This window comes from Euprymna scolopes, chromosome 8 (assembly GCF_053919585.1).
Source record: "Euprymna scolopes isolate OS-2025 chromosome 8, ASM5391958v1, whole genome shotgun sequence".
In the NCBI taxonomy this organism is placed as follows: Eukaryota; Metazoa; Mollusca; class Cephalopoda; order Sepiida; family Sepiolidae; genus Euprymna; species Euprymna scolopes.
In genome coordinates this window covers 124545771-124572668 of record NC_136489.1, presented here as the reverse complement: position 1 = coordinate 124572668, position 26898 = coordinate 124545771, and the positions used below count along the sequence as shown (strand labels likewise).

Below are 26898 nucleotides of genomic sequence, written 5' to 3'. Positions count from 1 at the left end.
ATTGTTTTGACAGTTCATCAAGAGAAGGGTCATTTTTTTTAACCAGTTCAATTCCCGGAAACGCCCCTTCAGCGGCCTGCAGCCTTGTCCACAAGTTGGTCTTGCAGGCCTCTGGAGTTCTGACAAAGGTTATTAGGAGTGGGGCGTCCGGGAAATTTGAGGGGATATTTACATCTTTCCCCTCTATCTGTTTGTAATCGAGCAGAGGTTTTAAGTTTTTCCTCTGCCGATGGGAAATGTCTGTGGCCACAGATAGAGGGTCTACATAACATAGTTCCTCAGGGGCAAGGACCTTTGGTCTGCAAGAGGCAGAGGAGTCTCTCCTCTCCCTCGGTTCATTCTTTTCATTTTCTTTTTGGGGTAGTGGCTCAGTTTGCCTTGGTGTGGGGACGGGTGTTTGTGTGGTGCCTGGTGTTGGTGTTGGTGTTGGTGCAGTGTTTGGTGTTGGTGCGGTGTCTGGTGTTGGTGTTGGTGCGGTGTCTGGTGTTGGTGTGGTGTCTCGTGTTGGTGCGGTGTCTGGTGTTAGTGCGGTGTCTGGTGTTGGTGCGGTGTCTGGTGTTGTTGCAGTGTGTGGTTTGGGGGTGGAAGTGGATTTTGTTGTTAGGGGTGGTGTATGTTCACAGGGAGTGGGGGCCACCTTTTCTTCCTCTTTTCTTCTTTTGTTTTTCTTTTTCATTCTTTCGAATGAACCGGGGAGAGGTGAGGTTGAGTTCCTCTCCCTCTCACTTGCGGATTCATCCTCAGAGGAGCAGTCTTTTCTCCGCTTGATCCCCGTCTCGATTGGTGTGGGGACCGTTGGTTGTGTCTGCTCCTCTATTTGCTGCTGCAGCTGTTTTTGTTGTTGCTGCTCTCGCTGGTGTCGTTGCTGCTGCTGCTTCTGCTGCACTTGCTGATTTTGCTGTTGCAGTAGTTGCTGCTGCAGTTGTTTCCGCGGCATTGGCTGCGGTGGCTGTTGTTGTTTCTGCATTTGCAGAGGCTCCTGCCTCGATTTTTGGGCTGGTGGTGGGACGGTGGCAGAAGGGATTAAGTGTTTCCGCTTTTGTCTCACTACCGTGCTCCATTCTTCCCCCTTGGCCTCCTGGGTGGTTTGAGTTTTCCTTGGAGCTGGGGTTGGTGCTGCAGTTGCAGGGGTTGTTGCCGCCTGTTTTGGTGCGGGCGTTGTCTCAGTGGATGTGACCGCCTTTTGGGTTATTGGATTAGGGGTTACCCTTTGGGGGCAACTCCTAGCCATGTGGCCCTGCTTTTGGCAGAACCAACAGTGTGGACGACGGCCCTCCACCACTACCGTTATGCTGGCGTCTTTGTATGTCAGCAGCGGTGGTATTGCCTGAAAACCTTTCCTCTTCAGCCTCATTGCTATTGTGTAGCAGCCCAGGTGAGTCCCAGTTTTTGACCGTATTGGGGTCACCTGTTCTACCTCACCGTACTGGCTGAAGAGGCATCCTAATACTTCCGCAGGTATTTGGGTTGGCACATTAAATACCTGCACCCGAGTCCTTCTCTTGCCCTGGTATTCAGGTGTTAGTTTGACTCTCCCATGCTTTATTTCTTGGAGGGAGAGTCTCTCTGCATCTTCCTTGGTGGGTAGGAGGATGTCCCACATGGCGTAGCTCCTCTGGTACAGGTATAATACCGGGATATTTAGCTTATGTAGGAGCCCTGCCATGTCTTCCTTTTTCATCCCTAGGAGGCGGTTTTCCGGCATATCCGAGATGATGAGGGAGAGCACTCTGTCTTCGATTGCCTCCCAAGCGCCTGGCACTGGTTTAATTTCTGCCCCCTCTATGTATTGTCTGTACTTGGTCAAGTACAAGTCTTTATACTCTTGAGGGGACAGTTGCTTCTCTACAGTCTTCCCCCATGCCAACCCTCTTGTTGGTGTTGGATCTTTGGTGAGGTTGGACTGTTTTTGCTGTTCCTTGGCGGAAGGGTTGCTATTTTGAGGGGCATTTCCCTTTCCGCTTTCCTTTGGGACCGACTCTCCCTGCTCTATACTTCTTCCAGGAAATACTTCCCTTTTTGGGGAGTCGGCCTCCTGGGGAGCATTGTCCTTGGGAGCTTTTGCCCCTTTTGTTTTGGGGAGGTTTAGGCTGTATGCCCCCTCGTTTTCTTGATTTGCTCCCCTTTTGGGGCAGTAGCCCTCCTGGGGAGCACTGTCTCTCTTATCGTCCTTTGGGGCTACTGCCTCTTGATTTTTGTTGTCAGAGCGGGATGCCCTGTCCAACATTGTTTTTTCTCCCCTTTGTGGGGAGTCGCCCTCTTGGGGAGCTGCTGGTGAGTTTTCTCCCTTCTGGGGGGCGTCCTTCGGTTTCGTGTCCGGGCGGTATGCCCCGTTGCTTTTTGCTTCCCCTGTTGGGGAGCCGTCCTCTTGGGGAGCAGTTTTTCTTGTGGTAGCCTCCTGGCTGGGGGTATCTGTATTGGTGGTCCCCGGGCTGGGGGTGTCCATTTTTGAAAAAAGCTCTCTCTCTTCTGTATAATTCACCAAAATGAGTGACGTAGAGTCGGCGTCCAAATTGGGAGCCGACTTTGGCGCCAAAAAGAAGTGGCGCCAAAGGCGGCAAGAGGGGAGATAGAACTGAGAGAGGGAGTGGGAGGTTAGTGGAGGGAAGAGAGAAAGTGTTTCCGACCCTCCCTCGCGGGAAGGTCGTAAATTATCAGCTCGGATCCCCCCCCGTGGGGGAGGGGGGAGAGCAGAGAAAGACAGACAAAGTGGGGGTGCGGACAGAACGCTACCCAACAAGCTCTCCGGGCACGAGAATGTGTCGCCAGAACACGACTGCCTATCGCTGTGTATGTATCAGAGAACAGATACTACACTTTGATCTTTGAACCCGGGCCAAGAAGGCCGGGGAAATGTTTATGAAAGAATTTGGCATAAAAGTGTTTCATCAGATAATGTCTCATCATTTTTATGAAGCCTTGAATCTTTGCACATTCTACTGCCACGAAATCTTATTAGCAAGAACAACATGTCTGTACTAATGAAAATTTGCACAAAATGTGCCTCGCAAAATGTGCCTCGGCGATGAAAGTTTAATTTGGTTGGTGCCGACGGCAGACAGCATATTGGATAGCATGAACGTGCGAAACTGCTTACTAAATGTGTGGACAAAGAAAAGCAAAATAAATCAAGTTTTGAGCCACTCACTCAGACAAATGTCAAAAATTAAGTGCTATAATATACAAGAATGTTATTGACGAGTATGCTGTCTTTTCTCTTAAATAACATCTCTGGCACAGAGTCACCTCTTTATGTAAGATAATGCAACTCTCCTCATCATATAGCAGGAATAGTATAATTCTTGGCAGTTGAAAATATTAAGGTTATGGGACGATCGGCAGTGACTAATTTGAGACAGAAACAAAAGTAATAATGTTTCTGAATTTTTGAGATGAGGATTAGTTATTTGCATTCATCGGACTACTGTTCTCATCTTGAGTGTGATTTTCACAACGTTTCGGTCGATGTAACCTCCGACCTACTTCAGGTGTATCTTATCAAACTCAAGAATGTTTCTGTCAAACTCGGGAATTTGAACAGAATTTCGAGCAGAACCCTTTATTTACTTCACGGGGGTAGCATGCTCTTGTTCCGTCAGCCATGATTGGATAGAGGTCCTAAGTAATTCGCAATTGTATCTTTCAGTCGCCCACATTGAGGATTGAACCTTCAACCTTCAGGAGAAGGTCACTTTTACAATTGATTTTTCCAAGTCCTCTAACCACTGCACCACGGGTCCTGACAGACAGTACAAGAACATGCTACCTCATGAAGTAAATAAAGGGTTCCGCTCGAAATTCTGTCCAGATTTCCGAGTTTGACAGAAACATTCCCTTGTTAGACAAAATACACCTGAATAAGGTTGGAGGTTACATCAACCAAAACGTTGCAAAAATCACACTCAAGATGAGAACAGTAATCCAAAGAATCCAAATAATATGACTATCAAAATCATGTTTGAAAAATAGAAGAAACTGAAGTTGTGTCAATGTAGATGTACAGAATTAAATCAAAGAAACTGCACAGCGACATGTCTTACAAGTAAACTGTATGTTAAACAAACCGAGCATGTGAGGTCCCTTTACTTTCACCATGACTAACGTTTGTACCTATTTACTATGCCTCCCCATGGGACAGAGTTAGACACCAGGATCGTTTTTTAACGTGGAGAAAAGATACAAAAATAAAAATTGTCTCAGTTGTGAAGGATTTCTCCTCCACCGAAAGAGAACAAGAAATGGAAGTGCAGCATCTGAAGAACAGATACTACACTTTGATCTTGACCAAAAGGCCAAGAACGTTTGTGCAAAATTTAAAAACAATCCGAGGCATGGTTATTGAGAAAAATGCGAAAAAATGAACGATTTGGGGGCAATTTTACTCTTATAATTCCTCTAGAGAGTGGGGAGCAACCAGAGTTATCCCAGAAAATATGTTTTGGCAAAAATTTACTTTCACCATGATTAATGTTTGTGCAAACTTTAAAAAATATCCAAGGCGTGGTTAATGAGAAAAGTGTGAACAAATGAACGGACGAATGGGAGTGAATTACCAGGTCCAATTCCTTCTTTATCGTGGGCCCAAAAGTTTAATAATATGTGTACTTACAATTCATGCCTCTTTTTATGAAAATTTATCAGTTGCATAAAATTTACAAAAAAAAAAAAAAAAAATCTCATGCCAGACTCTTCAGAACAAACCCACTCTTAAAAAACGATAACTAAAGTGTGACTCTTAAAATTTTTTAAACCCTCTTAAAAAAAAAATATAAATAAAATAAAACAAACCAAATTCAACTACCTTTAAAAAAAATAAACAACATTTACAAAAAAAAAGAAAAGAAAAAAAAAAAAAAAAAAAAAAAAAGCAAGTACAACTTAAAAAAATTAAAAATTAAAAAACAAAGTTCGATTCCAACTCCACACCTCTGCAAAAAATGTACTCGATTCTTTTGGGGTATCATATTCTTTTCAAATACAGTGGAAGCAGTTCTATCTGCACGTTAATTTGAGACGACTGTAAATAAAAATAAACTCAAAATTGACAACTCATTAAGGAAATGAGCGAGATGAGTAATCCTGAGAACATCTTGACATTTTCCCAAGAGGAGACATCTACATTTACGATGTCTTTGATTATGTCATCCTCTGACTCGTTAGATTATTATTGGAGAAAAGTGATATGGAAAGTAAATACAGGATGCCTTTCAAGATGCGAGCCAATAAAACGACGCAATTAAACCGTTTTAAGATTTTTTTTTTTTTTCTTACGGCCAAAAAGTCCCATTAGAGACTTCCACAAAAAGAAAATAAAAATCCTATATATAGAGATGTTTTACAACAAATCTTCTAAAGAAAAAAAAAACTTCCCACCAGCAATATATCTCTCCAAACAATGCCAGTGAATAACGTTAGTAAAATATATGCATACAAATAATCATTTTCATAAACAGAGTTTCTTTCCAAGAACTCCATATCTGTAGAACGCGAATAGAACAAGACTGCTTCCTAGCTGACTATAACAGTCATTTTCAAGTCCCATGTCAAGTCTTATACAATCAAATTCTACCCATCATTTCCAATCCTCTCATAGTAGTGGTTATCATCTGTCAATCTTATTGACATTTATCATCAAGTGGCTTTTGGCCTTGATAAGTGGTGGCTCATCTATAATATAAATCTCACCTGTCTGTTTAAATGTATGTACGTATGTCTCGCAAAAACTTTTGACAGAGGTGATGGATTTTCACGAGATCGGTATCATTTTGAAGCTCGACCCTTCAGACAACAAATATTGAAAAAAATTGACTGAAAACATTAATTCCTTCACCATCAACTGGGCACTTTTCTACAGGGAGGTGTCGTTTTTTTTCACTGATATTTTCGAAAGTCATCCCCTCTTTTCGATTGTCTAGCCTTAATTTAAACCTACGTCACTTCTGGTTTGGTGATGGGCGCAACAGCAAAGGCGTCACTTTTTTTTTTTCAGGTTCTTTTCCTCCTTCATGGCTACAGGTTCGAGCTTACCTGCCACTAGCACTTTTTCATTTTTTTTTTTTTTTTTTTTGCTCAACACACACCTATAAACACCCGGGCGACTAGTTATTATATAAAAACTTTTAAGTGTTATTAGTTTTTCCAATATTATTTTCTCTATGAACTTGTTTTAAAAACAGATGAAATATACAAACTCGTCTAGTTGCAACCAGTACCAAGAACTTTCTGGTCTTCTTCTGTGAACCTAAAGTCATACGAAACTTCCTTTCAACATACTTCCCATCTGCAGAACACAATACCATGGAGCTGTTTCCCAGCTAACTAAAACATGGTCATTTCTGTTTTGTTTTCTATGCAAATGGTTCACAACTTACCCAAGTCAAAAGGCACTTTGGAATAGGGATTAATGAGATCGTTAGATGGATGGAACAGTATTATTAAAGAATTAAGAACGATTTTTTATATCTTTATTAAGCCATGCTTATAAAACAGTTAGCAATAGACAGAGGCTACTAATTAAGGAATGCATAAAACTGAGGAATATCACGATAGTTAGACAATACAGAACTCTGAAAATGTGACAGTAATACATGTTCATTTACACAATTCTGAGGCAGCACGTTCAGGACTGCAGAACACAATGTGAAAGGAGATCACCAGTACATCTCTGAGAAAACACCAGTGTGATTATGCTGATGGTCTAATGTGAATGTATGTTGTCACAGGTTAGATCTGTTCAGTCGCAGCACAGGGCAGTATTTAAGGATAGCGGTGGGGAAAGAACCACAAAATAATCTGTAGGCAACAGAAGCAACTGTTACATTTCAGTGAGTAAACAGCAGATTTAATCCAAGCAGATCATATACTCCAGAGAAAACAGGCTCACAGCAGGGAATATGTAGTATATATTTGATGGTATGATGCTGTAGATGATGTTTGATTAGCTCTAAGGATAACTCAACAGATATTTATTAACATTGGACTTTAGTTTTCAAGTCCAATGTTAATAAATACTTAGTTGTCAATTTGTGAATTTCTAATTCTATACATGCTTTCTAATCTTGTCATAGTTTTTGGTTATCATCCAGTCAACAATCTCACTAACCGTCATCTACATATGGGCTTTTGGCCTTGGTAAGTGGTGACTCAGTGTGAAAGAGAAAAAATTTTTAAAAAGTGAAACATGCATGGTCCCCCGTGAGTGCACAGTGAACGAGGCATAAAAGAAACTGACTAACTTCAGCATTTGCGCCGCCCCCGCCCCATTTAGCCCCAAAAGTCACCAGGGGATGTTAAATCCTGGTGAAAATGAACAAACGGTGCACTTTTAGGCCTGAATATATAGTAAATTTGAGTTCTGCGCCATGCAAAAAAAAAAAAAAAAAATGATTGGTCATCATTTGCCCCCCCCCCATTTAGCGCCCAAAGTCCCCAAAGCCTTGACATATTTAAATTTGAGTTCAGTACCATGCAAAACTGCTAAATAGACATACACAGAAAATTTTGGGAAAATATGGTAAAATAGTCCCAAAAATGGAGTGTTTTTATTAGCTCTAAAAGAGCCCCTGGTGCACACCCAAGAGTTATCGCGAAGTATAGACAAACAAAATTATATTAGAAATCTGTTAGTTACAACATTTCAGAAAGTTTTATAAAAATCCAAGACATTACTTTTTTTTTTTTTAATAAACACAAAAGTGTTAATTTTAGCCATTTTAACAAGAAAAGCATCCCGAGGGGGGTAACCGGAGTTTTCCCTGGAAAATCCGTTCTGTTACATTTTTACTCATATCATGTTTAATGTTTGTGTAAAATTTTAAAAAATTCCAAGTTATAGTTATTGAGAAAAGCCTAGACGGACAAACGGACAAGGGTGAATTTACATGTCCACCCTCCTTTTGTCGGGGGGGGGGGGATTTTTATCAGTTTCAGTATCACTAGAATTAATCCCTATATATATATATATATATATATATATATATATATAAAATGAACTCATTTTTTCCCCTGTGACTTTGACCTTAATAGGATTGAAAGACATTTCATGCAAATGTAATATGCACAAACTGCAGCACATTATCTGAGGTGTGTTATAGGCCTATTACCTCTACACTTCCTCGATAATTGTAGATTCCTATATTTCTATTCACTGCCAAAATCGGTTAGAATGAATGGAAGTTGTAAAATCTTTTCTCTAATAAATTCTTCCTACTCCCGCTACCACTTACACTGTTGCGGAATCGTTCACAAGGGACAGTACGAAGAAACACCGGTTTGGGTTTTCTTTACTTCGTAGTTGCTTTAAAAAAAAACTGGAATGGCATTGAACGTTCCTTTTCGTTCTATGTTTTCTACTGGGTCAAACGCACCATGGACTTAACCGACTCGAAGGTTTATTTATTCCATTTTTTTTTTTCACTTTATTTCGTTTTGACATACTAATAACATTGAGTTATCGTTCTTCCTTAGCTAGCTTCTCTCTCAACTTATTTGGATGACTATATTTTCCCAACCTAATTTTCATTTCAGTGAAACGGTGAAATGAAAATTAGATTTGGAAAATATTAAAATTTTTGCAGATTTCATATTTATTATTAAAAAAACAATTTTCTATCGATTATTATATTGTATCCAATATGTAGTCGTGGCTGCCTGACATGGGCCGATTGTAAAATATGCTTAAATATGATATTTCAATTTAAGTAGATCTCATATTTATTATTATACAGCCAATACTCTATTGATTATTATATTGTACCCAATATATAAGAGTGATTTCAAAATTTAAAAAAAAAAAAAAAAAAAAAAAAATGGACTGGAGTGCCATCAGTTAGAATCAAAACTAAAACATTTAGTGCTTCAGCATTATTCGTTACTATCTGAGCTACCAACAGATTGATATTAAAACACAAAATATTAACCGGCATTAATGTATATTTGCGCATGTGTAGAAAATCACTTCAAGTCGACTTACACAGGCCAAGTTTCAATTTTATCAATTTTGACCCCTTATGATATTTAAATTTACTCAGATTTCATCTATATATTAATACTAGCCTGGGTGCCCGGGTGTTTGGAGGTGTGTGTTGAGCAAAAAAAAAAAAAAAAAAAAAAAAAAAAAGTGGTAGTAGGCAGGTAGGCTCGAACCTGTACCACGAAGGAGGAAGACAACGTGAAAAAAAAAAAAAAAAAAAAGTGACGTCTTTGCCGTTGTGTCCATCGTCAAACTGGAAGTGGAGTTTGGTAGGAACCGTTCCTCAAACAGAGACAAACAAGGTCGTGTGTGTGTGTGTGTGTGTGTGTGTGTGTGTGTGTGTGTGTGTGTGTGTGTGTGTGTGTGTTTTGATCTTTAATGATATTGCATACAGGGTTTTCAGTTGTTTTGAATTTTTGTTTTTTCTAGTGATTTTTTTTTTCACCGGAAGATAATTTGACAAATAATCTAAAGTACTTGAGGTACATATTTATTATTAGTATTTGTTATTTTTAAACTAAAAAGATAAAAATCGGAAAAATAAAAAAAAATAAACGTCTAATCAAGCAAATGAATAGTTGTCTTAACGTTTGCTTCAATTAAAGAATACCGCCTAAACGCACACAATATATATAATTGGCAGTAAACAAAGATTTATTGCTAAATCTCATCTAAATGTCACTTCATTCTACATTATTCTTACAAATTTATCCATTTTTTTTAGTCGCTATTTATCAAGGCAAAAAACACTCAAGGATAAAGGTTAGTGAGATGGATAATTAAGAATATTATGAGACGATAAAAAATTATGAATGGAATGAACGAAATTAATTCACTTATGAGGGCAGTTTATGACAAGTATTTGAAGACGATCATGTTGTAGTCTTCAGGGAAGCAATTCCATAGTAATGTGTTTCACAGACAGGAAGCTTTTGGAAAGAAACGCTGTTCATGGGAATTCCACCCGATGCTAATATCCTTTACAATATGAATATTCTGCTAGTTAATAATAAATTTTAATATATTTAACACAAACATAAAAGTCTTGCACCACTTTTCTGTCAGTTTCAGAAGATTAAAAACAAAAATATATATATATACCTAAAATCCATATTCTAATTTTGATAAAAAAAAAAAAAAAGCAGAAACAAAACAGTCAATGATTTTGATTCAAGAAAAATACCTGAATCAGGGGTTCAAGAAATATTGCTTAATGACTACTGATCCAATTCCGATGCAATTCAAAATATTTGACATTTCAAACACAAGATTGTGTCAATATTATGTCCTGTCAAAATATTCTCAAGCAACCGAAATTTTAGAAATTAATCAAGGTCTAATATTCATTGTCAAAATTTCACAAAAAAATAAAAAAACAAAGGTTATCTGAATTTTCATGAAAGGTTTTTGGACATCCTCCCACCAAATTCCAAACGATCGGTTAATTAGTTTCAGCACTTACCTAACACAAAAATCTATCTATATATCTATAAAAGTGAAAATGTCTGTGCGTGTGTGTATACATTTTCCTTCCAAACTACTGTCAATTTTCAGTCTACAGACTCGAGATTTCACATAAGGAGTATTGAGATTTGGGAAAATCTTTTTAATCGATTTTCGGCCAGAAATTTGGCTGCCAAGGGGTCAAAGGGAAACGAATTAACCTTTGAAAACTCTACCAAACTCTTCTGCCAATTTTGGACCTAAACACTTGAAATTGATAATGTAGGTTACTTGGACATGGATCAAACTTTTTAATTTGATTGGAGTCCAAAACAATAAATGTTGACGGGTCAAAATTGGGGTCAAAGTTAAAAAAAAAATTGCAGTCTACCAAATTACTCAGACAATTTCTGGCCTAAACATTCGAAATTTTACATAAAGTGCATTCAGACATAGGGCAAGCTTTTTAATCGGTTTTTAGCTGAATATTTGGCGGCCAAGGGGTCAAAATTCAAAAGATTTGACCTTTGCCGTCTCTAGCAAACTATTCAGGCAATTTTGTGTCTAAACATTTGAAATTTTACATAAAGGGTATTCAGACATGCAGAAAGTTTTTAATCAGTTTTGGGGTGAAACTTTGGCTGCCAAGAGGTCAAAGTTGAAAGAGTTGACCTTTGCAGACTCTACCAAACTCCTCCGCCAATTTTGGGTCTAAACACTGGAAATTTTAGATGTAGGTTACCTGAACACAAGTTAAACTTTTTAATATATATATATATATATATGCACACATAAACACACATAAAGTTATGAACAGTACATAGGCTCCGAGCAAAGCTAGGCTGAACTGCTAGTATATAAATATATCACCAAACTTAACTTTATGGTTGAAGTTGGCTGCTAAGTGGTTGGCGACAAGGATTGAAAACCTGGATGTGCCAAGTTTGAATTGAATTTGTACCACATAAACACTTTCATCAAATCCACACTTGACTGTGTCTCACCTCCTGTGAAGGAGATAAATAAAAATAGACTTAACTTTATATATGGAGAGATAACAAAGAAAAGTCAATCTTTATTGGAATTTTTGAAATGAGGGATTGTCGATAACTACTCAAATAGGAATTCAATTTCAGTTTCGATTACTATTATTATTATTATTATTATTATTATACTAAAAGTCTAAATTTGTTTATCATCGTCTCGAATTTTAACGTCATGACATAATTTCTAGAAAGCTTTTCAAACAACGACTAAGAATGGAACACTAGGTTTTGGTTTCGATTCTAGATCATGGCACCTAAGTCATTTTTTTTTTTTTAACCTTTTAAATCACTACTATATATATGGTATACAATATAATAATACAGCATTGGCTCTATAATAAATACAAAATCTGTATGCATTAAAATATATTTAAGCATATTTTACCACTGGGTCTTGCCGGAGTAGGCATTACTATATATTGGGTACAATATAATAATCAACAGAGAATTGGTTCTATGATAATAAATAAATACGAAAATTGCAAATATTAAAATAACATATTTAAGCGTATCTTTCGACCGGGTAATGCTGTGCGCCTTTCTAGTTAGAACTTAACAGTTTAACCTTTTCTTTAGCACAAGTGAGTGGAGCAGGGACACTAACAATATACCAACATAGATACAAAAGTCAAAATTTTAAATTCCCAGACACCTGAAGAAAGCCAGGAGGTACAGAGGGTGTAACATTAGAAAAATTTAGGTCACCTGTCCAATTATAGTGTAAAGTTAATCAGATTTTGTCTCACACACACGAGTCTATCAATTTCATGAAATGGCAGACTGGTCTATTTGTTTGCTTTTTCTTTCTTTTAATTACTGTGAACAGGAGAATCCCTGAATGATATTAATGATGTATTGACAAAAAGATACAAACGTTCTTTCAAGGGTTTGAATTTTTTTTTTTTTTTTTTTACAGGCATCAAATTATCAAGGCCAAGAGGCCACTCAAGGATAAGGGTTAAAGAGTGTACAGTAGAAATTGAACAATATAGTAATCATTAGTAATGAAAATTTGGTAAATTTGAGAACTTATATGGAACGGCTCATCAAGAACTTATTGACGTTAGACTTGAACACAACCATATTGTAGTCAGCCGGAAAGCAGGAAAACGGAAGACAATTCCACAGACGTGCAGTTCTAAGAAAGAAGCTTTGTTCATGGAATCTATGTTTAGGTTTTGGCACAGATAAAGAGTGGGGGGAATTATTGATAGTGTTTTCAGCTAGGCGAGTGTTTCTTGTGAAAGTTAGGCAAGGGGGGACCATAGACAGTCAAACACTTTCCATGAAAATAACGATACATCAGAGACAAACTCGCAACATCTCTTCTGTGAGATAGAGGTTGCAGGAAGAGAAAAGGACATCTACGAGGCTACGAAGTCTATTTTGAACTCTATCAAGGCAGGACAAGTCCTTTCTAGCAGCTCCTGCCCAGATGTGGCAACAGTACTCCATCCTTGGACGTACCTGGCTCTTATATAAATAGAGAATTGCATCAGCAGTGAGATATCTACCGGATATACACAAGCTTGAGTTGTCATTGTTCACGTCAGTCAGGGATACGTCCTCGACAATCAGTCCAATAGTGGCTTTGTTGCTGCCAGGCTGACATGGTTCTGTTTAATCTTGGGTTTACCTTCCCAGGCTTTACCTTCACTTTTTTTTTTTTTCAATTTTCTTCTAGGTTTGTTCATTCACCCGCTAACTCAGATATTCCAATTGAGGGGTCATTTTTAAAATTCTGACCGTCCCTTTAAGTACAATTGTTTGAATCTCTCTTGCACTTGGTTCACTGGGTAGATTTTGAAATTTTTTTTTTCACGAGTCCAGTTGCTCCTATAATAACTGAAATGATGGAGATCTTCCTAAGATTCCAGTTTCTTTTTATGTCATACATAAGACTTTGGTATTTCGTTATCTTTTCCTTCTCAGCTCTGTTTAACCCAGCATCATTGGGGGACACTGACTTCTACTAAGGTTGCTTCTTTCTCCTTGTCCCATATCACTATGTCAGGTTTAATAGCTCTTTTTTCTAGGTGCGTGGCTATAAGGATTGCACAGTTGTAGTCGATGGTGTACGACTTATTTCCAACTGTTTTTTCTGGTAAACATGTTACCAGGACTTGCTGCTGCTTTCGATATCCAACTTTTTACAGATCATCCAGTGGAGATATTTACAGATCATCCATTGTGTTACATTAAATCATTTGAAACAGCTCTACACAATGCACAGGTATGTTTTGTAGGCCAAATACACTTCTCTCCTGTCTTTTCAAAGCCCTACTTGACCTGCAGGGGAGGTAATAAACGAGTGAAATAGATAAAACGATTAAGAAGCTTTACAGATTATTACGGGCCTTTATATATATATATATATATATATATATATATATATTACATACAGACCGCCAAATTTATGGAATTTTTTTTATTTTCATAACAGTGTGTCTTTTAAAATCTGCCAAAAATCAGATAATTATCTAATTAATATAAAATTTTCACCGAATTACAAGTAAAGAATGCACTTTATATGGGTGTTAGTTTTTTTTCATATTCATTGTATACATATTTTTGGGGACTTCATGACCGCCTTCCTCATTTGTCCCTTGTTCGACCCCTTAAAGTCCAAGCGCTCCACTAAGTACACACTCATTTTGTGGTAGGAGGGTGAACAAGTGTAAAAAAAAATAATTAATAAAAAAAATAAATAAATAAATAAATAAATAAAAAATTTACAGGGTGCCTTCGATATCGAAGGTTGACATCCGAAATTTGAATGTGTTCAATTTTTTTTATCTTTTGCGTTTTTGAAGTGTGAGATTCATTGAATATGTTACCAATAATTATTATCTTTCAGATGAGGATAAAAAAAAATACTTTTTTTTACGAAAGCACTAAAATAGACATACTTTTAAATCTTTAAAAATAAATAAAAAAAATTTATTTTAAAATGTGTAAACATTCCATGTACCAGTACATAAAGAATCGATACAAAAAAAAAAAAAAAATTTTAAAGAAAAAACAGTGTGTGAAAATGATAAGTATTAATTGTAGATGCGTATCACGGTTTTTCCAGATACGGTAGCCCGTTACGGTTTACAAAAAGTTGTTACCTCCCCTTTTTGAAAATTAACTATAACTATGAAAACATGGATTTCCGTAGATGATAGTTGTGACATTCCAACAAGTTGCATCCCGCCAGAGGATTACCAAAAACGGCCCTTTTAAAAAGTCTTTGTCAACTTGATTTATGCAATAAAGGATTGGGAAAAATACAGTATGATCTAGTTTATGGGAAAAGAGTGTGGCTCATTGATTATTATAAAATAAGAAAGGAAAAATGATTTTAATCATGAAATTAAAAACTGACTAAAAGTGATATTAAAACTGAGAAATATAATGCTAAACATTTATGTTTGGTGTAAAAATAGAAAAAAAGCAGTTTTTCTTTATTTTTAACAAGTATTAGGAAAAATTTAAAGCTTGATTGATCACAATTATTATGAAAAAAAAAATTATAAATCTAAAAATAACATTTTACCATAAATGGTGTTTGTAATTATAATTTAATTCAATTATTTAAAAAATGTATTTGCCTGTCTAGTTACATTAAAATTCATGAAAATGATTTAATAAATATTTAGATGCGACTGGGTTCCCATACCTAAAATCCAAGATGGCGGTGGTAAGCACAGTGTTCCTAAAATGTATGAGATCATGCTAAGATTTTTTTGCATATTCTTATAGCCAATCATAGTAAATTTTTTGTTTAGACATAAAAAAAGTTTGTTTAACTGATTCAAAACCCTTTAAAAATTTTTTTTTGTTTTGCTGACAGTTGGTGAAAACTGGGTCAAACGCAATTTTTTGAAAAATTTAAAACTTGAAATTCTATTAAAAATTATAGAAAAGTAATATATTATTCAGCTTTTAACATAATAAACTTCAGTGTTTTATCTTTCTGATAAAACCAAAAATTGTTCAGAAACAATAGATTTTAATAAGCTTTAGAAAAAACAGTTTTCAATCGATTGGCTGTCACTATATATATATATATATATGATGTCTTTTTTAGAGGCATAGAACTTTAAATTGACAACTATTTTCTTTAATTGCAGATTTGGCAACTATCGGTTATTTTGGGTATATTTTGAAGTAAAATTATTTATCGATTCTCTACTCTGCCAGCCACTGCAGAATCCAACTTCTGTTGGAAATATACCAAAGAGGAGTTCTGATGGCCTTGGCCAAGACTGATATACATAACCACTATGCTCAAATAAATTTGAATCGCTATTAGTTTTAGAATACTACTTAACTAGTATTTTAGACAGTGTATTAATAATACTGATGTTAACGAATAAAGTATTACATACACTAGTACTTCATTTGGACAAAAATTTAATTACTTCCCAATAATAACGGTTAACAGGTCTCTCCATGCAACCTACTTACCATTTTTAAAATGGCCTTTCTTTTTCCAGTTGACTGAGAAACGGCTGACGTCCTGTGCAGTTCTAAGAGGACCACCCTCCCAGGTCATTTCCTTCCGTCTTTAAGGTGGAGTAAGTTTACTGCTTACTACCTTAGATGCTCCCTATCGGAGAAATCAAACAGAGCTGGCCAGGCATCTTCTTTTAAATAGGCTAGAGTTCTCATTTAGAAGTGCTGGTTTGACTCCCTCCACCTTCCGACCATGTGTCACATCTTCCTGAAGTGGGAAGGAAGTAAATAGGTTTCAATGATGCTTGAAATTGAAACCTGTCCAGTGAGGGTTGAGGACATGTGTTGCATGGAGACATGGAGATACATGATATAGTGGATATGTAAATTAAGTTATAAAAGAAAGACTTAGATCTTATGATCTTAGAAGAAAATTAAATCTGGAAAGTGTAAGGAGATGTATGCAGAACAGGAGACTTCTATGGTACGGCCACATTGAAAGAACGGATGAAAGTTCTTGGGTTAGTAGATATAGAACAGTTGAGGTAGCATGGTCAGTTAGCAGAAGAGGGTCAAGGAAAACATGGGAGGAAGTGTTTAAATATGACCACATATTAAAGAAAAAGAAATCAATTTGCTCAGACGATAGGAAGTGTTTGGGGGGGGGAGCATTGTTTTTAACTTACAATTAATAAATGGATCGCAACTTGTTGAAAATCAAGTTAGTTCCTCCAAAATATGGCGAAAAGGAACACAGTAGTAGTACAGAGACAACTGCCCCCTGTCATTAAAACCAAGAAGGAGTAACACCCATCATTGGCGTTTCTGAATTCTATTGATTTGTTAAACATTTGTTTACAAAATAAAATAAAAGATATTCATAGGTGGAATATTTGTTGTATCAAAAAGAGAGAGAGAGAGAGAGAAAAGATAGAAAAGAGAGAGAGAGAGGAAAGAGAGAGAGAGAGAGGAAAGAGAGAGAGAGAGAGGAAAGAGAGAAAAAAAGAGAGAGAGAGAAAAAAAGAGAGAGAGAGAAAGGAAAGAGAGAGAAAGGAAAGAAAGAGAAAGGAAAGAGAGAGAAAGGAAAGAAAGAGAAAGGAAAGAAAGAGAAAGGAAAGAAAGAGAAAGGAAAGAAAGAGAAAGGAAAGAAAGAGAAAGGAAAGAAAGAGAAAGGAAAGAAAGAGAAAGGAAAGAAAGAGAAAGGAAAGAAAGAGAAAGGAAAGAAAGAGAAAGGAAAGAAAGAGAAAGGAAAGAAAGAGAAAGGAAAGAAAGAGAAAGGAAAGAAAGAGAAAGGAAAGAAAGAGAAAGGAAAGAAAGAGAAAGGAAAGAAAGAGAAAGGAAAGAAAGAGAAAGGAAAGAAAGAGAAAGGAAAGAAAGAGAAAGGAAAGAAAGAGAAAGGAAAGAAAGAGAAAGGAAAGAAAGAGAAAGGAAAGAAAGAGAAAGGAAAGAAAGAGAAAGGAAAGAAAGAGAAAGGAAAGAAAGAGAAAGGAAAGAAAGAGAAAGGAAAGAAAGAGAAAGGAAAGAAAGAGAAAGGAAAGAAAGAGAAAGGAAAGAAAGAGAAAGGAAAGAAAGAGAAAGGAAAGAAAGAGAAAGGAAAGAAAGAGAAAGGAAAGAAAGAGAAAGGAAAGAAAGAGAAAGGAAAGAAAGAGAAAGGAAAGAAAGAGAAAGGAAAGAAAGAGAAAGGAAAGAAAGAGAAAGGAAAGAAAGAGAAAGGAAAGAAAGAGAAAGGAAAGAAAGAGAAAGGAAAAAGAAAGAAAGAAAAAAGAAAGAAAGAAAAAAGAAAGAAAGAAAGAAAAAAGAAAGAAAGAAAGAAAAAAGAAAGAAAGAAAGAAAAAAGAAAGAAAGAAAAAAGAAAGAAAGAAAAAAGAAAGAAAGAAAAAAGTTAATAAAGTAAAATTTAAATTACATGGCAGTATGCAAATTAATTACATTTAACAACCAAGATCACATATATAGGAGCAGGATATCATTCCAGTAATTATAGGAACAACCAGATTCATCCAAAAGAATTCCAAAAACTACCTGGCAAATATACCCAGCGAACTAAGTGCAACAGAGATACAAACGATAGCACTTCAATGGAATGGTTAGACTCTTAAAAAAGATCTTTTGGTTTGAATGTATACGATAGTATGTGAATAGATGTCATTTGGTAGGATACCCCGTCCCCAATTAAAACAAAGAAAATTTTAAAAAAAAATAAAAATAAAAATAAAAAAAGATCGGGTGTTGCTATTATGTAAACTTGAACTATGTTTTGACCTGACAACTAGTGCAAGAAATGTACTCTACTTCCACATTTTATTCATTTTGGTAATAAAACAATATTCTTAAACAGAACTATTTGTTACATTAGAATCAAAACTTACATGGAATTATATAAAAAAATAAAATAAAAAACAATAACAAAGTATAATTAATTACTAAAGTATCTTTTTACACAGCAATATGCAAATTAGTTAACTTTATAACCGAGATGGCATGCATGCATATATATAAGTAGTAAGCCCCCCCCCCCATGATGCTGGGTTAAACAAAACTAAGAGAAAAAAATGATAACGAAATACCAAGGTCTTATGTATGATATGAAAAGAAATTGGAATTGTAGGAAGATCACCATCATTCCAGTAATTATTGGAGCAACCGGACTCATAAAAAAAGAATTTCGAATACTTTGAAATATACCCATGCAAGAGAGATACAAACAACTACACTTAAAGGAATGGTTAGAATCTTAAGATCTCTCAATTGGAACGTCTGAGAGAGCGAACAAATGTCTAACATCCAGTAGGATGCCCCATTCCCAGATAAAACAAAGTAAGAAAATCTATTATAGAAAGGGCAAAATGGGTGCAAACGTTTGTGTATGTCCATGAAACCCTTTTTGCATCAGGGTTCTTGTGTCGGTTAGATTCCGCGAAAAGTTTTCGTATACTCCCCAGATCGTAATATCACAGATTCGCAAATGGACATCATCTATCATTTTTTTTTTTTGATCGAATCAAACAAAATTCCCATCATGCCGTCATCTCGGCTGTTTGTCTTTTTCATATAAATAAAGCGAAACTATTCGAACACAACCGCCTTCGGACCGGTTAGTATCTGTTCTGTACTTGGTCCTTGGTCAATATAGGGGAAACCCTTCATACTAAGACTATTATTTATTCGGATACTGCCTTTTGGGGGGAGCTGGTCCCCCCCCCCTTAAAAACCTTATGTCTAATTTGCTTTCATTGGTTTCAAAAGCAACGCCATTTCTGCAAGTCATCTTTTGTTTTTGATTAACAATGTTAAATTTGAATGTTTTAGACTTCCGGTCGCGTCATGGAGTAGCGGTAAGACGTGAGATTTTCTTTTACTTTCTTTTCCGCCTTCGCGTCACGAGTGCGAGCCTGTCTACTACCAATTTTTTTTTTTGGGGGGGGGAGGCTCAACACACACCTACAAACACCCGGGCAACACCGGGCACCCAGGCTAGTTAAGAATAAAAGATAATAGAGGTTGAGGGGTGGCCATCATTAACAACCGTAGTTTACTTTTTTACAAGGGGGTTATGCTTCCACCGGGCAACATCGGTTAACAAGTCCTGCTAGTATTTAATAAAATGAACAGCGTGTTGCTCTTGTGTAAACTTGAAGGTGTGACCTTGATGTGAGAACTTGATGCGCCCAAGTTTCACATTTATTCAGAGAGTACTCAATATCATTACTAATAATTAAACCTTTTTGTTTTCTCATTAGGAAAATATGAAAGAATTGTGAGCAACAACTATTAACATTGGGTGCTATGTACTTTTTCTTATGCAGTAACAAAGTAATAAAAAACAAAAAATAATTTTAAAAAAACCTTGAAATAAAAAGGGTGAACCTAAATGCAAACAAAGATGGGGATATTATTACACAATTTAAAAAAAAAAAAAAAACAAGGTTAAAAGAAAATTATTCCTTTTTTTTTAAACCAAGGGAGTCACCACTTATCAAGGCCTGAAGGCCACTCAAGAATAAGGGTTAATGAATGCAAGGTGGTAGTGTAGTAATCGTTAATAGTGTAAGTTGAGTATAATTTGATTATTTAAGAGGACAGTTCACAAAGAACTTATTTACATTGGACTTGAAGGCTACGATATGGTAGCGGGCCAGGAAGCAGGTCAACAGAACAGTATTCCACAGACGGGCAGTTTCAAGAAAGAAGTTTTATTCTGGTTCTATGCTATTACATATAAACAACTTAAAAAAGTAAACGATGAAAAGAAATAAAAAAAAAAAATAAAAATATTTTAGACTTTAGAGCAGGGGGGGGTTGTATATAAATTTGATGTAAAATGATCACTCACTGTCGGATTAAATAACGTCTTTAAAAACGTTATCTAGTTTAGAAGTGAATGATCAGTACTGTCTGATGGCTCGGAAGTGGGCGATCATTTTATGTTAAATATACATGTATTTTTTTAGTTTATTTCTATTTTTTTTAAGCTGTTTATATTTTCACCTTAAAACGTAAGATCTCAACTGTTAGTCTTTTGGCGAATAAGCAAAGAATGCAGGAACAGAGTTTTATCGGGGGTGGGGGTGAGGTCATTATTCAACAGGAATTCCCATCCCTAAATACAGTGTCGGAATTAAGTTTAAATGTTAAAAGAAAAAGTCGGGTGAAGTCTCAATACTCTCTTTGGGGTGCCTTTGCTAAAGGTCTATAATGAAGCCAGTGTTACTCAATCCCGAACAGCACTTCTAAACCAGCATTATTCTAGTCCAATAGCAAGAAGTTGAGGAACGACTGGTGTTGTTTGGGAGTTTCCTTCTGAGCTTGAGACCAGTCTACTCTTATTTATTCCATTGCGAAAGGAAGATAGGTGAATTACCTTTCCCCAAATGGTATCGCTTATTCAGATTAGCGCTTTTAGTTGCATTTAAAATGAAAGAAAATACAAAAATGTCACTATGATGTACGTATCAGTTATGGGACGAAGATGAAAAATTCCAAAAATCACGTAATATGATCAAGTACCTTTCTATTTTTTTTTTTTTTTTTTTTTTTATTCAAGAAAATCAAAATTTACTGTTTCAATGAAGGTGAAAAAAATGAAATCAACGGATCAGTAGACAAAGGCAGATAACCATAATGCACATGGAAACTGTCAAAATAACCACTGATTACCTCCCCCTGTAGAGAAGTATGGCCTCGCTTGTCACCTATCAGTAAAAAACGCAGCAGATTTGTTCTTTGTAAATTAAAAAAAATAAAAAAAATAAAAAAAATACTTAATTTTTGTGATTTTTGGAATATGAAATATTCATTCCGTGACAAGTAGGTACAACAAAAGTTTTTCATTTTTGTTTATCGCTATAAGTGCCAATCTGGATAAGCACCGTATCGCCTCCCCCACCTTTGCACGGGCTGACGACAGAACTCGGAATAGGTACAGTGCGCATTTATGAACCACTTCACCATGCCATAAAAATAACAGAGGGAGAGAGGGATATAAAACGGGAGGAAGGGCGAATACAATCAGAACAATAAGGTGCGCTCTATGACTCAAGAAAAGAAAAACTTCCAGCCTTCATTATCTTGAATAGGGTTGGCCCTATCACTATCGACCGATCAATTTATATATGATTAGTTATTCATCGAAATAGACAAAAACTGTCAAAACATATGTTTTTGTCTTGTTTTATTTTTGTTCTTAAGACAGAATTTTTCGCAAATCTATAAACCATTCGGACTACTATCCTTGTCTTCGTTATATTCACAACGTTTTGGTCGATGCAACATTCTGACCATCACCATCAGCTGGGGTTTTCTCCCTTGACTCCATAGCCATCAGAGTCTATTTAGAATGTCTTTCCACGGGACAGAGTTAGACACCAGGGTCGATTTATAAAAAAGGAACAAAAATAAAAATTGTCTCAGTCGTGAAGGATTGCTCCTCCACCGAGAGAACAAGAAATTGAAGTGCAGCATCTGAAGAACAGATGCTACACTTTGAGATATCAAATCTTTTATTCAGGTTAAAAAAAATAAAAAAAATAAATACAATATAAATTAAACATGAACAAAATATTTAGACATGGTCAACTCAAAAAGGGGAAAGAATGGAAGTCGTTGGTATGGTCATCCTTGTCACTCTAGAACTAAAGAAATTCTCTTAGCTAGTATCCTCTTTCACCATAATACCGCATTCACCCATTCGTACTGGGGGACGTCCTACTTAGAACCCAATCGTTTAAAATATTTTTTATTGACGTGTAAAAATAAAAAAAGATAATGATACAATAATTCATTTGTGTCAAGGGCAGAGAGAGAAAAAAAAAAAGTGGTTAGTAAGACTATCTCAACCCCCCCCCCCGTCTAATTGATAGACCGCCCGTTTCACTTCGGTTTGTAAGGTCCTCCCGAAGGAGGCCATCATTAAGATGGCTTGTTAACTGCTGGCCGAGATATGGTTCTGGTCCTGTGCATTTCCAGGAGATCCACCTTCCCAGGCTTCGCCTTATCAGAGAGAGGGGTTAGTTTATTGCTAATCGCCTGAAGCACCCCTACAGTGAAATACTGACGGGATTGCCCAGGCATTTTTTACAGGCGAAAGTGCTCCTCCTCTAAAGAGCTGGTTTTTCAAATTCCACTTTCTGACCCTTGTGTCACATCATCCTGTCATGGGAGGGAGATAGAAACTTCACCTTGACCTTCTACGGGTGCATCTTTTCGAACTCGAGAACCATGTAGTCAAACTCTGGATCCTGTACATATGGCTTAATGGTTAAGCCGTTGGTTGGCACCTAGTTCTAAATGGCAGTCTTTTACAATGAATTAATTTCACTAGTTTTTACTTGGTAAATTTTGGGCGCTTCTACAGAATTGGGACAAGATTTTGTAGTTGATAAATGAAGTTTTCAGATAGAAAACAATGGTTTCAACTGATTTTTTTTTTTTTTTTTTGTCAATTCTAATAATTCTAATAGTCGCTTCCAAATTCGGTATTACGATTTCCGAAATTTCGTCCCAATAGTGTAGAAGCGCCAACTTTTGTTATGAGTGTCGAAAATTAGTGTCATACCTAATGGTCCTAGTGACATATGGCCGAGTGGTCCTAGACGTTGTATCAAAGTTTACAGTTACCCAAAGGTGCTGAGTTCAATCCTGAACGAAGGCAGTGAAAAGTAACATTCAAAACAGAGAATCAGCAACTATGTCCCAGAGACTAGCTGGAGTCTAAACACGGTACCCCCGTAATAATAATAAAGGGTTGGGTTCAAGACTCCTAACAAACGGTTCCCCAGTTCAATACAAAACACCTGATGAAGACCGGAGGGCAAAACGGCTGAAACGTTGTGACTATAACAACCAAGATGAGGAAGTCAGTCTGACAATCTCAATAAATGAAAACACCTCATCTCAAAAATACAGACAATTACTAATACACACACACGTGTGTGTGTGTGTGTGTGTGTGTGTGTGTGTGTGTGTGTGTGTGTGTGTGTGTGTAACATACTTCTACATATCATTGCTATATATTAACGAAAAAGGTGTAAACTAAATCACACAAAGTTGAATAATGAACAGTAACAACAATCACCTTGGCCTTTGGGCCAAGATCACAGTGTTCTGATGTCACACTTTACCTTTTCTGTTCTCGGTCAGTGAAGGAGAGATCCTTTATGACTAATTTTTATTTTTGTTCCTATCCAGAGTGCCCCTTTTTGGGGAGCTGGATTTTCCCCCCATTAAAACCCGACCTTGTGTCTAACTCTGCCCTCGTGAGGAGGCAAGTAAATAGGAACAATCATTTAAATTTTTGTGTTATCGGTATGACCAAATTCTCGCGCGTTTTTTTTTTTTTTTTTTTTTAACTCTAAGAAAATAATGGAGCTAAATTTATTGGTTGATTTAATCTGTTCTTTTTGTTTTTTGTTTTTTTTTTTGTTATTGTTGAGTTTTAATAAAAATGATACTATGTAATTTTACAGCATTAATTAAGGTTGCAAAATTATTTTATTCTCCTTTAAAAAGAAAAAAAAAACGAAGTTCGTGTAAACCAAATTTATAATGGTGCTTGTTAAGATATAGTCGACAGATCGATTTTTTAAATGTTGTTTTAAGCAATATCACGTACTTAGTTGTCATGCCGAAGATAGTAATATATCCAAAAATTACGAAAATTCGCAGAGTTGAAAATTATTTATAGTTAAAATAAGTTTTATTGGAAATTGGGTAAAATGGCATTTTCTTTAGATGCTATATAGTAGATAGTGAAAACTTTTCACACAGGGGACATCACTCGGAACGCACATTTAGATTACACCGTGGTATATAGGGATAGACTTTTTACTATTCGATGAATTTTCGTAATTTTTGACATGACAAGTAAGTACAACCATCACCCCCATGCGTAATTTCTATACTGATAGGTTTTTTGAAATTTTTTCACTGGATTATTATTGATTGGACACTAATTAACCAGATATGAAAAAAAAAAATGAAAAACATTATTTTGACATTTGAAAGGGGTGCTCACTTTTTAGTTACAGCGTTCTGGTAAATCAGTCACATTTTGTAACCAATAAAAACGCGGGTATATCAAAACCATAGGAAGTAAAAATGATATGAGCCTAACGCAGTTGTAAGTCAGAAATATTTTTGTTTCTCAAAGAAAAATAGAATGAACATGACTTTTTTTTTATTGTTTTTTATGAAAATAAAGTTTCGAGTTTTTTTGTTTTTTTTTTAACTTATTTAGTTTTGAGGGTTTTTATTACTGTACACAGATTCGAAAAAGTTGTCAAAAAAACAAAAAAACAAAAACAAATATATAACAAATAAATGTTATCAAAGGCAATATAAGTTACTTTTCTACCTAACTGGATATGTTTTAGTGTTTTTATTTAATGTAGCATGTTTCTGTTTTTTTGTTTGTTTTTTTTTTACTTTTTTAAGTATTATAAATTTCACTAACATGCTGGAGAAATGTTTCATAATTTTCCATCCCGTTGTCAATTTTCATATCGTACGCCTCCCGATACATTGCTTCGTCAACATAAGATTATTTCACATCTCCCGAAGACACTTCCGTATTTAGAAAAAAAAAAAAAAAAGAAAAAAAAAATGGGTGACTGATTTACCAGAATGTTGTGACTAAAACGTGGTGAGCACCCTTTCAAATGCCGAAATGATTTTTTTTTTTTTTTTTTTTTTTTTTTCATAATTTGGTTAATTAGTGTCCAATCCAAATCAATAATAATCCAGGGAAAAAAATTTCAAAAAACCTATCAGTATAGAAATTACGCATGGGGGTGATGGTAACTCCGCCAAAATCACATATTTAAAAAAATCGATCAATCGATTCTCTCTTAACAAGCACCTTTTGTAATGATAATAAAAAAAAAACTTTTTAAAATGCATTAAGTTTATTTTATTTATTTTTTTTTACTAATGTAAAAATTCAAAATTTTAAACTATTAATAATTACAAAAATGAGGGGGGGGTCGTGGAGAAAATGAAGGACATGATTATTTTTGTTGTTGAAATCGTCGAACACAGTAAACAGTCCATGTTTTTTTTTTTTTTTTTTTATTTATTTTTAAATTTTTTTTATAATCACTCAAGTCTCCAAACCGGTTTTCCATGCGTATTTTGAGCCGTTAAAAACAAATTTAAATGCAACGTAAAATTATTTAGGAAGGCTATAGATAATTTGGAGATCAGAGTGATTACTGATTACTCCTTTTAAAAAAATCTATTAATAAAAACAAATAGGATTAAGAGAAAATATTTAATATTTAATCTCTGAAAACTAAGAAAACTTTGCCTCCATCGTTGTTAAGTGAAAAAAATAAATTGTTTTTTTTTCTGCAATTACATGTCAACAAATTTAGAGGGAGAGTCCTCTTTACTGTATAAAACTAATAAAATGATCACCCACTTCCTGATCAGAACGAGAACTTCGACACCTACTAGACATTTCTTGAGTATCTAAGATCTCTCCGTTTGTCAGGACAATCTGGCATGAGGATATTTTTTTTTACATGTAAACCCTGACTAAATATTCAAATATCACAATATTCGTGGTCCAATAAAGATCTCAGTACGAGATGCTGCATCTGCACTTTCTCCAAGTGATATTCATTCTTATTTAATTGCCCACCCACCCCCTCGCGAGGGCAGAGCTAGATACAAAACCAGTTTTATGTGGAGAAAATCCAACTCCCAAGAAAGGGGGCACTCTGGATAGGAACAAAAATTAAAATTGTCTCGGTCATGAAGGATTTCTCCTCTACCGGTCGATGACAAAAAAAGACGAAGTGCAGTAGTATCAGAATAGGCTACACTGTGACCTTGGCTCGAAAGCCAATTCAAATTTCTCCAAGTGATGTTACCTCAAGTAAAAGCATGAAGCTGGATACTTCACCAGACTAGATGAATTCTTGTCCTGGGATCCAGTAAGATCAAGCGATCAAAAACAACGAAATGGTCTATTGGGGAAAGAGAAATATGTTCTCCGCTTCTTAACTCAGTGTTTGAGAATTAAAGAAAATTTTAATAGCATATTCAAATATAAACGAAGTGTTCGCCCCAGGAAAGGGGGGCCCCTTGATTTTTGAGAACTCCGAATAACCATTTATTTTTATGTTGGCAGCGTAAGGGAATATTTTAATTGGGGAGGGGGGGCACTTCTACACTATCAGGACGCAATTTCGGAAATCGTAAAACTGAATTTCACATGAAAACAATGTTATCTACGTATTCCTCGTATTTTTAAGATGATTATATCCAAAAATTACGAAAATCGATAAGGTAGAAAATTATTTATTAAAGGAAATAAAAAATAGAATTTGATGAAAACGATCGTAAAACACAGAAGAGTTCAAAAGGGAGGTAATTTTCCATTTTGATTTAGATAAGATGGCCGTAATTTTTCACCAGCTAACACGATTAAAGTTTTTTGTTTTTTTTTAATAATTCAATCATATTCAGGTAATTCCAACTGCATAATTTGGAAAC

The 26898-nt window shown here is 35.7% G+C and overlaps 2 protein-coding genes and 1 pseudogene across 4 annotated transcripts in view; 1 reads left to right on the top strand and 2 right to left on the bottom strand.

The window, feature by feature from the left end:
• LOC145283752 (ubiquitin thioesterase zranb1-B-like) overlaps positions 1-26898 on the bottom strand; it is a 578310-nt gene that overhangs the window by 314499 nt on the left and 236913 nt on the right. The gene's annotated exons all lie outside the window — the stretch shown is intronic.
• Positions 1-26898, top strand: part of LOC145283754 (protein D2-like) — a 197704-nt gene that overhangs the window by 31737 nt on the left and 139069 nt on the right. The window lies entirely within an intron of this gene.
• Positions 4172-4304, bottom strand: LOC145284288 (U2 spliceosomal RNA; annotated as a pseudogene).